Here is a 12,782-nt window from a genome sequence, read left to right as displayed (position 1 = left end):
CCCCTTAAGGACAATAGGGGTTTTTACTCGTAGTATATTGTGGGACAATGGCTATTTTAACATTTTTCGGTGTTCCTGTTTAGCTGTGATTTTCTTCTTTCTCATTTCGTGCTCCCACACATATTATATATTGTTTTTTTCAGGACAAACAGGGCTTTCTTTAGATACCATTAATTTTATCATATCATCTAATTTACTATAAAAAAAATGATAAAATATGGGGATTTTTTGTTAAAAAATTACTTTTTCTCACTTTTTAAAACAAAAAACTTTTACTCATCTGCAAAAACGAATGAAAAAACCTGCTAAATAGATTCTACTATTTGTCCTGAGTGTAGAAATACCCAATGTTTTTATGTTTTTTTGCTTTTTTCTGCACGTTATGGGGCAATAAGTACAGGTAGCGTTTTGCCATTTCAAAACCTTTTTTTCCAAATCTGGTAATTCTTCCCCCCATGTGCCATTTCGGGTATCTTTGAAGCCGGCTAATGCAATTTACCCCATCAAGTCATATATTTTTAAAAACTAGACACCCCAAGGTATTTCACATGCTGGTAATTTAACCCTTTCCATGCACTAATTTTACCACCAGCCTTTGTGAAACTTTATGGTAGTACATTTTTTTGTATTTTTTTCACACACGTTGTACTTCAGGTATAAATTTTTCGCTCCTGGTATATGTCCGTGTCAAACAACACCCCAATATGTGTTCAGTAACATCTCCTGAGCGCAGTGATACCCCACATGCATGGGTTTGTTGGGTTATTTGGGAGGTAAAAGGCCGCCTTTGTGAGGTGTGTATTTTTTGGCCATTTAGACATCTGATCCTACTGCCCCCATGTCCCATATTTGGGACACCTTTGAACCCGGCCAATTCAATTTATCCCATCCACTCATGCATTTTTTAATACGAGACACCCTATGGGCATTTGTAATGCCAATATTTAAACTCTTTCCATGCTGGAATTTTTGTAAAGATAAAGAATTTTAGGACTTGCTTATTCATTTTTTTTTTTTTTTTTTTGGTCACAGTGGGGATTTTTATATGTTACCATATTATTTTTATTTTTTTAAAAAAAAAAAAATTTAAATTTTTTTTTTTTTTTTTTTACTAATCACTCATTCGTGAGCTGGGCTCCATTTACCTTGCATGGTTGGATGCAGTACCTGCATTCAACCTGCAGGAGGAGCTCGAGAGTTCACAAGAGGGTCTGGATAGACCCTCTATGAACTCAAATCTATTGTTGATGCCATCCTGTGAATGACGGCAACGTCATTTACAGGATGGCACTTGTGGTTGCTCTTCGGAGCAATCACAAGGCGATCGGGGGTCGTGGGGTAGTGTTGCTGATATGCCTCGATATCGAGGCATGTCAGTAACACCGTTTATGCTTAGGAAGCGATTCAGATCGCTTCCTAAGCTGTTTTAGCCGGGCGCCGCCGCGATGCAATGCAGCTATTTAACGGCAGCCCGTACATGTACGGGCATTGTCGTTAACCTGTTGCACGGCAACCCCGTACATGTACGGGGATTGTCGTTAAGGGGTTAAGTACTTGTGGGTGAACACCGTCAGGCCCCGGAGCTTTGTTGACATTAACTTTCTTTAGTTGCTGCAGCACCTTGTCCTGAGTCATCCAATCACATTTTGTCTGCACATTTTTTGCAATAGTCATTTCCATTTCCATTGTCATAGGTTCCTCCTTAATATATACTGAGGAAAAATAGTTATTTAAAGTTTCTGCCATCTCTGTTTTTAGTGTACCTACACTTTCCTGTTTTTTTTTTTTTTTGTTTTTTTTTTTACAATATATGAATTTTTGGGGGTTGGTTTTGCTCTCTTTGGCTATCCCTCTCGCATGCATTATTGGCTTCCTTATATCTTATATCTTATCTTATATAAAATGTCTCTGATTTGTCTGATTTAAATGCTTTAAAAGCCATTTTCTTATTTTTAATTTCTTGGTTTACTTCCCCACTAAGCCACATTGGTTTCAATCTGTTTTTTTTTTTTTTTTTTTGTAAATAAAATTTTTATTGAGGTCCGAGATTGTGGTACAATCACATAAGAAATGCAGCCAAGTAATACAAAGAGTAAAACATGACAAGGCATAGCACAACATGCGGATGACAACAATTCCATACCGGGCCTTGCGGAAACCGAAAATCGAACAAGGTAGGGTGTCACGGCCGTGGATGTGCGGTACATGCAATATACATTACATAGTAGAGAATCGACAGCGGCGATGCATCGTGGGACACAATAAACGGACCTACAGTTTTCAATAAAAAGTAAGTATGTGAACCGAACCAGAACAAAATAACCAAAAGAAGACAGAAAACAAAAAAAAAAAAAAAAAAACATAATCCTCCGGGACGATGTACACAGTAACTCAGCATGGAGCGTAACGCGGATTGTACAGAGATGCCATACAGAATGGGTAGCAGCCGAGGCTTGGCTGCGAAACAGTAAACGGCATGAGACATAGAAACCAAAAGGCAGGGGTTTAAGAACCCGGCGAGGCCAACACTCTCACAAAAATAACTCCCTGACAAGAGACAGCGTCACTGGAAATGCAAAGCATAGGTTGAGCTGTGTAACCATAAAGACCAGACACGGTCATACAAATGAATCGTGTGCGCTGCCAAATGGGACATTTTTTCCATGATCCGATGTTTTTCCAGAGTGGAGAGGACGTCCGGGAAAGAAGGCGGGGAGGCCGCTTTCCATTTCTTAGCAATACATAACTTGACGGCCAGTAGGACGTGGATTACCAATTTTCTGATGCTGGAAGGGGGGGGTCATCGAACATATGTAGAAGGGCGAGTTCAGGGAGGAAAGCAAATGCAGCGTGGCAGATTGAATGGAGAAACGAGAACACCCGTTTCCACAACGGTTGTAAAATCGGGCAACTCCACCACATATGGGCCATGGAGCCCACCATCCCACAACCCCGCCAGCAAAGGTTAGAGTAGCCTGGGAGGACATGGGAGAGGCGCGCTGGGGTCAAATACCACCGACAACTAATTTTCTTTTGGAGCTCAAGATGATTCACACAAAATGAGACCCCCCTTATCATATCCTCTGCCTCAAGCCAGGCCTCGTGTGAGATGGTCAAATGTAAGTCTTTTTCCCACGCTACCATATGGGGAAGCTTGTGGATCGAGAAGCGGTCAATCAAAAGGGAATACCAAGTCGAAATGGCTCCCTTGCATTGGGGAGCAGTAGCGCAAAGTGAGAGGAGGGGGCGTATTGGTAGTGTGTGCCGGGCGACAGAATAAGAAGGTGATTGGAGAAGGTGGCGGATTTGAAGATATTTGTAAAAGTCCTGACCTGGGACCGCATGGATGGAGGAAAGGTGTGAAAAGGGGTGCAGAGAGCAGCCCCCGTAAAGGTCGCCCAACACCTGCAATTTCGGCCGAAGCCAGGAAGCGAGTCGCAGGCCAGGAATCAAGAATTCCAGGGTACGAAGCGGCGTGAGGGAGGTAAGTTGGGTCAGGGAAGGTAGATACCGTGAGACAACATCCCAGGTATCAAGAATATAGGAGGTCGTAGGCGGCAGAGCAGGCAGAGCAGGCCGCAAACGGCCCTTCACCCAAAGAAGTTGGTCCAGAGTGTAAGGTGACAGGAGAGCGTTCTCCTGATGTACCCAGGTCGGGGGGTTAGTGCGTGCGTAAAATGATAAGACATGGGAGAGAATGCAGGCGGAATAATAAGAGGGGATATGAGGGACCCCCAAACCCCCTCTGAGCCTTGGAACCACTCTAGCTCAAGCTGATATCCTGGAGCTAGTCCTTACCTTAGTGAAGGACACAAAAAACTTATGGATTGTATGCAAGAGATTAGCAGGGGGGCAAACGGGAACCGTACGAAAGGTGTAAAGGAGTTTAAGGAGGGCAGTCATCTTTAGGGCGTTTACCCGGCCAAGCCAGGAGAGTTCGTATTTCTGCCACCTAATAATATCCGCCTTAACACGCTTCCAGGTGGCGAGAATGTTGAGAGCGTTAATGTTGTGAATGGATTTGGGGAGTTTAATGCCCAGGTAGGAGATGTGAGATCGCTGCCATGTGAAGCTATAAGAATCAGTAAGGCGTATGCGCTCCGCCGGGTCCAGATGGAAACACATAGCCTGAGTCTTGGGTATATTTATTTTATGGTAAGATACTCGAGAGTATCAAGATAAATGGTGTTGGAGAGCAGGCAAGGATTGTGAGGGTGAAGTGAGAGAAACCAGAATGTCGTCCGCAAAAAGATCCAATACACAAGGGGAGTGATTGGGGATGGGAAAGCCCTTGATTAAAGGGTCAGAGCGAATGGAGGCCGCCAGGGGTTCTAAAGCAAGAATATAGAGTAAAGGGGATAGCGGGCAACCCTGGCGAGTGCCGTTAGAAATACTAAAAGGGGAAGACAAGAAACCCGACATAGAGATGCGGGCTGAGGGAGAAGAATAAAGCGCCATGGCCGCTTGTATGAAAGCAGGGAGGAAATTAAACTTTGACAGAGTGAGTCTGAGGAAATGCCAGTGTAGCCTGTCAAAAGCTTTTTCCGCGTCATACGACAGGAGCAAGCCCGGGAGCTTCCCCCTGTCGGCCTCCCACAAAACATTAATGAACTTACGGGTGTTATCTGATGGTTGCCTACCAGTAACAAACCCGACTTGATCGGGATGGAGGAGAGAAGGAAGAATAGGGGACAATCTATTGGCCAAGATCTTGGCGTATATTTTAATGTCATTGTTAAGGAGGGAAATGGGCCTGTAGTTGGAGCAGATGTCTAACGATTTACCGGGCTTCGGCAAGGTAACTATATGGGCCAGGAGATTTTCAGAGGGGACAGTGCCGGACGACATGTAGGAACGAAACAAAGAAACAAGGTGAGGGCCCAGTGTGGGTAGAAAGGTGCGATAGTAAGTTGTAGTGTAGCCATCTGGACCCGGAGCAGAGTTCTTTTTGAGCTGGGCCACCGCCTTCTCCACCTCGCACAGCTCTATAGGGGCAGCCAGAGATGCTGAAAGGTCAGGTGAAAGAGAGGGCAAGGGGATCGGGGCAAGGTAGTCGGTAATGTCTGTCTGTGTGGGGTGAGGCAGAGAGGCGTCATCTTTCAAATTATATAACTTAGCATAATAAGAGGCAAAGAGTTCCGCCATTTGAGAGGGATTACTGACACGCAAACCAGAGGGAGAGATAATGTAATGCGGTCTAGAAACAGCCGAGGCATGTCGTAGTTTGCGGGCTAAAAGAGAGTCGGCTTTGTTACCCTTAGCATAGAATTTTTGCTTAAGTCGGAGAAGCATGTGGGCCGTAGATTGAGCATTAAGTTCCGACAGTTGTAGTTTGAGGCGTGCAATATCACGTGTAAGGGAGGCAGTCGTGTGAGATTTGTTGAGCATATTTAAGTCATACAATTTCCGTAACAAAAGAATCTTCGAGTCAGAGCGTTGTTTTTTGACGTATGAGGCCAGGCTAATAAGTCTGCCTCGCATAACCGCTTTGTGAGCGTTCCATAAGGTGTCAATAGAGGTGTCAGGATGAGAGTTGTCTTGGAAATATTGAGTCATATGCGAGTGGAGCTGTGACTTATATGTGTCGTTGTGTAAGAGGGAGTCATTGAGACGCCAAGTGCCGTGTCCCGTAAGTGGGAAGTCAGTTTTAAGGGCCAGCAAAACAGGGGCATGGTCGGACCAGGAGATGGTGCCTATAGAACAAGAGGATACGGACTGTAGCGTAAATCTGTCTAAAAAGACGTAATCTATTCGGGAATAAATATGGTGCGGGGCCGAGAAGTAGGTGTAGTCCTTGTCAGAAGGGTGCAAGACTCTCCAAGTGTCAAAGAGCTGATAGGAATGAATCAGAAAGGACATGTCTGACCCAAGTTTAATTTTTTGGCTGTCACGGGGGAGGTTGTGTCGTGAAGTGCAATCAAGGGGGGGGGCTAAGGCAACATTAAGATCGCCGCAGAGGTTCACCCGACCCTGCTTACAGTTATCTACCTTCCCCAAGAACATACGGAAAAAGCTAAATTGCGACGTATTAGGGGAGTAAAAGGAGGCCAAAGTATAGACGACTGCATTAATCTCACACACCAATATGAGGTATCTACCCCGCGGGTCCACATGTTTGCGTAACAATGAGAAAGCTAGGCGGTTGAAAATTAAAATAGAAACTCCAGCTGCTTTGGAGGATGCCATAGAGTGAAATTGGGTGGTGAAATGGGCAGAGTATAAAAGAGGCCTAGAGGTTTTTTTTAAGTGCGTTTCTTGGACACAAATAATGCTGGCTCGGAGAGTCTTGGCCTCATTCCAGAGCGATGTGCGCTTCTGTGGAGTGTTAAGGCCCTTAGCATTAAGAGAGAGAATCCTCAAATCAGCCATGGTACAGAGTAGGGGAGCAAATTAAAACCTCCAACCGGAGCCCAATGTAAGAGTGCGCAGTATATTTGGAAAATAAAAAGAAAATCGGATCCGGGGGAGAGACACCCCACCTTCCAGAGAGTGCCAGCCTCGACCGCACCTGAGTACACAGGAACAAATACATCAGCGAAAGAGTTCCAGAGGAACAAAAAATAAAGTAATGATTAAAAATAAACAATAACATAAACATAAACATGAATCGGCTCATGGGCATGTGGGGGATAACCATGCTAAAGATATAAATAGCATCAAGGGGGAATTCGACTAAGCCGAATAGGGAACCCCACGACGGCTAGCCAGCCAGAGAGATTAGTGAGCAATAATGTGTGTGTAGTGTAATAAATGGAATGGTGCAAGAAAGCCTAGGTGTATAGACAGTTATAATAACCCATGAAGGTAAATAGGTAACAGACAGTCCAGCGAGATCGATAAAACAATAAGAGGAGCAAAACTATGAGAAGTTACCAATCGATGATCGACGACAGATTAGGTTTTAGTCAAGCAGTCCCGTCTCAATTTTTTCGGAGGAGAGGTGGTCTTCATTGGGCCCTGATTCGGAGCCGGCGCCGAGGAAGAGGGCATGTCTAAGCCCCAGGATTTTATGCGGGCCAGGCCGTCTTCAGGCGAGTCAAGAATGATGGTAGAGCCATTGCGTGAGACAATCAGGCGAACCGGGTAGCCCCATCTATACCGAATCTGGTGAGAGCGAAGGATGGTTGTCACAGGAGCGAAAGCCCGACGATGTTGAAGAGTCAGCTGGGACAGGTCCGTAAGGAGCTGCACATCCTGGAACCTGGCAGGTAAGGAGGGACGGTTACGCGCCGCTTGCATAATTCTATTCTTGATATCAAAGAAATGAACCCTCGTCAGCACATCACGAGGGGGTGCACCTGGAACGCTCTTCGGGCGGGCGACTCTGTGGAGCCGGTCCAGGCGGATGTCCGCAGGTAAGGTATCCCCAAGTAGGGTAGCAAAGAGAGCCGTGACATATTCAGGCAGCTCATTCTAATCAACGGACTCCGGGATGCCACGAAGGCGAATATTATTGCGCCGCGACCTGTCCTCCAAGTCCATGAGTTTATTGCGGAGAAAGGCAAGCTCATTTTGCGTAGAAATCTGCCCATCAGCGAGAGCGTTATGTGCATCCGCAAACTCTTCCATGCGGCGCTCCAAACTGTCTGTCCGATCACCCAGGCCATCCAAGTCACGTCGCAAAGAAGAGGCAATCTCCTGGAAGTCTTGTCGAAGTTGGTCCCTCATTTCACGCAAGAGTTCCTTCATGGTATGCGAGGTAAGTTGTTGCGAAGGAGGAGTATGGTCAGCCTGAGAGAGTAGCGCAGGGGATGGAGGCCTCGAGTGCAGCGCCGACGTTTGGCCCAGTGAGGTATCCGAGTCAGCATCCTGTTCACGTGGTAGGCCCAAGTCCCGCACGGGAGTTTTTCTCCGCGATTTGGGCTCGAAAAAATTCGGCATTCTGGACGATTTTCTCGCACGATGAGAGGACATAGACAGGCGAAAGGAAGACGAGGCAAAATGTGGAAAAAAACCCACTAATTCGTGTCGATGAAATGCGATTTAGCCGGTAGGCCGCGGAGCTCCAGCAGAAAGCGTCTGATCAGGTCGCCATGCAGACCACGCCCCCGGTTTCAATCTGTTTTTTATATTTATTACCCAATGGTACATAAAGAGAAGATACTCCATTTTTCCTTGGTGTTTTTATCACTAAAGAGTTTATGCCAGTCAATAGGTTGTAAAGCTGCCCTTATCTTATTGAAATTGGCCTTTTTAAAATTATATGTTTTAGTATTCCTCATGTGCAATTTCTTTTTTGAGTTTATTTAAAAAGACACCGTATTGTGATCACTATTACCCAAGTGCTTCCCCAGTTGAATGTTTGACAATAGATCAACATTGCTTGTTATTCAGACAAGAATCCTTTTTAGTTGGTGCTTGTATCAGTTGTGACATGAAGGTGTCATTTAACAGGTTAAAAAACCTGAATACCCTTGCAGAACTACTAGTCCTTCTATCTAATGTCCGGGTAATTAAACTCTCCAATAATTAATGTGTTACCCAGGTGTGCAGTTTTCTTAATTTGCTCTAACAGCTATTCTTCCTCATCAGTATTAGGCTAGATTTCCACTTGTTTTTTTTTTGCTAAAAACGCCTATAAAAACGCCAATAGCGCCACCTGGCGTTTTTTTGGTGAAAAACGGCTGCAGTCAGATGTTAGCTGTTCTTCAATAGGAAATCGCAAAATGCCATTTCCACTTGGCGTTTTTCTGTTTGGCGTTTTTTCAGTCCTCTTTGGCGTTTTTCTGCTTTTTTGGGCTCTGTGGCAGTTTTTCAAAATCGCAGCATGTTCACACTCTGGCGTTTTTTGCAAGAAATCTTGGCGTTTTTTCTCCAATAGAAGTCTATGGGAGAGAAAAAACGCCATGAAAAAGCCAAGTGGGTTTATTGCCTTGGCGTTTTTTATGGCGTTTTTTTCCACAGTTACAATGCAGAGGATGGACCCAGTATCTGTGTGTCCTACGAGAAATAGGCTGAAAACAAACAGTTTCACACAAAACAAAGTCCTGGACTGGTTCATATTGAATTGTACACCATTTGGAACAAACATGCCATTACAAACAAACATACGCGACTGGATCCTGCGTGCCAAAAGCAACAGCAAACAATTTGCACCATCATTTGGGGCCAATCTTCCCAGAGGAGCAGACATTCAGAATAAAGCATGCCTTACAAACCACAGAAAAGAGACAAAAGGGTCTACCAAGTAAATGACATCAGGAGAGGGCAGATACTTGCCATTTATCCTAATCCCTTTTAGCTGGGTGAAACTTCTAACTTGTAAAGGCTGGAAAAACTGCCTAAGGTCAAAAAAAGCAATTTCCACAGAAAGGCTAAAACGCCAGAAAAAACTCCAGAAAAAACGCCAAAACGCAGGTAAATGCAGTGGCAGTTTTCTTGGCGTTTTTCCTGGCGTTTTTCATCAAGAAAAAAACGCCGGACAAAAACCCAAGTGGAAACCTAGCCTAATGGAGAAAAAAACACTAGTACCACCTTATCTTGCCTGGTGGGCAAATCCATAGTAAAGCTGGGGTAAGGTGCTAGGACATCTCACAAATTCTAGTATGAACCAACACCTACGTACACATATATACACATATATATAAAATCTTCATATTCCACGAAAATTCACCTTTTACTGTGTTCGGTTTGGGCGAATATTCACGTACATTCTTCATGTTTGTTTTTTTCTTCATTTTTCTTTTAAGAAGGGGTTAAAACTGGGTTAACACGGTACACAGCAGCTTTGGCGCCAGGATTTTAAAGGTCTTTTAAGAGCAACTCTATTGTTTATTGAAAACGGAAAAGGTGAATCAGTGGCCAATTGGCGACCTGCTCACCTGTTTCACCCCCGGGGCAAAGTGTCCAAACACTGTCAGTCCTTGACGTCTGGCAGCAGACTGCCAGAGCTCCAACATTAGGCCCTAGCATAAGCTGGCTACACCAGCGTAGGTAGCAGGCGTTGCCAAACCGGAAATAGATGCAGCCAGAGGAGAGTGAAACATTTTAGGCATGACATTTAGCCAGGAAGGGAACTGGCAGGCAAAAGACACTGGCACACCGCAAACAGACGCAGCCAGAGGAGGGAGAAACTATCTTTACCATTAGGGACATTTTAGGCATGATATTTAGCCAGGAATGGAACTGGAAGGCAAAAGACACTGGCACCACCACCAGCAGCATTGAAAATGGAAAAGTTGAATAAGTGGGCAATTGACAACCCGCTCACCAGTTTTACCCCCACAGCAAAGCGTCCAAACACTGTCAGTGCTTGATGTTTGGGAGCGGACTTTCAGAGCTGAAATACTAGGCCCTAGTGCAAGCTGGCTACTCTGGAGGTACAGCATTCCCCTTTTTTTGCTGCCAGTCACGCACCCTTTGGATCAATTGTTCCCGGTAGCTACTAAGAACATTCATTTTGATTGCTAGCTTTCCTTTAATCCTTGGATCATAAAGGCACGCTTGCATCATTTCGGGACTTTCTTCCATTTGTTTGCGAAGGCGAACTTTTAGAAGATCCTTCAGCTTCCTGACTATGCCTGCTACGTCAGGATGTAGAGTGCCACCTTGAACAGCCTCACGGTTTTCAAGGAACACATCCATCTTGCTGCCTAGATGGGAGAACACTGGGATTACCTGGCTCAGACTGGCAGTGTTTGAGCTTAAATTTTCAGAGGCATCCCTGAATGGTTTAAGGACTGCCACTAGCTGTGAAATCATTTTCCAATCCTCCTTATTCAATGGAGATGTAATCCCAATGTTGTGCTCTGATGAAAGATTATGGATTGCCCTCTGCTGCTCCAAAATTCTCTCCAGCATATCTAAAGTGGAGTTCCACCACGTACATCTTGTCATAGACAGTGTGTGGGAAGACCTGCCCTCTCACTTGCTCTTTCCTCAAAAGTTGGCTAGCCTTAACACTGTGGCTAACAATCTTCCTACAGCATGACAGAACTGCTGCTAGATTACTTCCTTCTGCTATTGCTCCCTTGACTATAAAATGGATGATGTGCGCTGCACAGTGCACACCAGCAATATAACCATCTTGCAGTGCTTTCACCATGTTTGCACCTCCGTCAGTTATCACAAACCCCACTTCAACATTGCTGCCCACCTCTGCTCCCACCCAAAGGGATGTGTGCTTTTCATCCATCACTTCTGCATGGAGAAGGAATGATAGGTAGCCTGCTGCAGCAGCTTCCTTAGAGTTGGGGTTTTTCCACCCTCTCTGGAGATAGTACTATCTCTTGTAGTAGTACCATGGCCACCAGCTATGCTGCCTGCCTTACATTTTTCTGCCTCTTTCCCCAATAACACAGCATTATGTTGAGTTCTGAGGTGATGCTTCATCACAGCGCTGGTGAAATTTCCAGACACTTTCCCACTGCTGATTAGCTTCCCATAATGCTTGCACTTTCCATAGCGCCCTTCTTCTACACATTCATAGTGCTCTCAAATTGGGACGCGGAGAGCCCTTTTAGGTGCTGCTTCTACTGCGCTGGGTGGATGAGCAGCAGCAGGACTAGTGCTGCGCACATTAGGAGCTGGCACATTAATCTCACTCTGCATCTCTAGGCTCTCTACATTGCTACTAACAGTGGTTGTTCTTATTGGCACAGTTACTGGTGGTGGCACTGGTAACTGCCCCAGTGCAAACAGGAGTACTGGCCATAGAAATGGTAGCAGGACTGCTACGTTTTTTTTATTCTACCAGATTTGGTAGGTTTTGCTGTTGGTGGTGATGATGACAGTAGTAGTGGAGAAGGTGAACGCTCAGGGGAAAATTGCACTAGTCATTCCTAGACTGCTCCCTGACCACTCATCTCCTCTATTCTCTCCTTTACTTCCTCTGGCTCATAGTCAAGTCCTTCATTAGCCAGATTAAGTGGAATTCCTGCTAGGCTGGAGCTAAGACTGATATCATGAATACTACTCGTAGTAGTACTAGCACAAGGAACAGAGCCTAACTCTGCACTTGGCCTCTCAGTCTCATGCTCCTCTGGTACCTTGCTAGATGGAGTTCCACTACATGTAGCCCTCTCTCTAACTGTCTTTACAAAAATATTGTACGGACTTGGTGCCTTGCTAGAGGTGGTGCTAGTAGGGAATGATGTGGCGGTACTGATGGAAATAGCAGGCTTTACACTAGTGGTGGTGTAGGTGTTGGTATTAGGAGGCGGATTATCTACAAAAAGCCTCTGTGAGAAAGAACCAGATTGCTTGGGATTGGGAACACCACTCTCAGTCTTGCTGCTAAACTTTCAGCCAAACGTGCTCTGCATGCTGCTTGTGGAAGAGGAAGATGCTGCTGGGAGCACTTCTTTTTACTCACTGGGATAGTAGTACTAGTTGTGCTACCCTTTAACTTTGATGGTGGTACTTGGGCTTTCGGCTTTCTGTAAAAAAAACCATAGAGCTGGTGGGCCTAGCAGCACTACTACTGCCTGCTATTGGTGCCTTTCCTTTACTGGATGATGTAGATTCTTCAAGCAATGATCCCCACAGCTAGGCACTCTTGTACGACTAGACTGACGCAAAGGCTGCATCGTAGAAGAACTGCTGATGGTGGTAGCCTGTCCCTCCCTCCTTTTCTTAGATCCATTTCAAATTCTGTGTTGTGTGTGTTGTGTTTAATAGTAGGGGACCGGGGGAAATAGTTTATTAATGAAACAGAAAGAAAGAAATGGAAACCCAAAAATTTTTTAGGAAGTTTCTCTGCTATTGATGAAAAACTATGAGGGGATATGATAGCATTATATAAATATATTCGGGGCCAATACAAGCCATTGTGTGGAAATCTA

The 12,782-nt window shown here is 45.0% G+C and overlaps 1 protein-coding gene across 1 annotated transcript in view; it reads right to left on the bottom strand.

The window, feature by feature from the left end:
* Positions 1–12,782, bottom strand: part of ASTN2 (astrotactin 2) — a 715,352-nt gene that overhangs the window by 153,649 nt on the left and 548,921 nt on the right. The window lies entirely within an intron of this gene.

The sequence above is a fragment of the Spea bombifrons genome, chromosome 8 (genome assembly GCF_027358695.1).
Source record: "Spea bombifrons isolate aSpeBom1 chromosome 8, aSpeBom1.2.pri, whole genome shotgun sequence".
Lineage (NCBI taxonomy): Eukaryota > Metazoa > Chordata > Amphibia > Anura > Pelobatidae > Spea > Spea bombifrons.
This window is presented reverse-complemented; position numbering and strand designations above follow the sequence as displayed.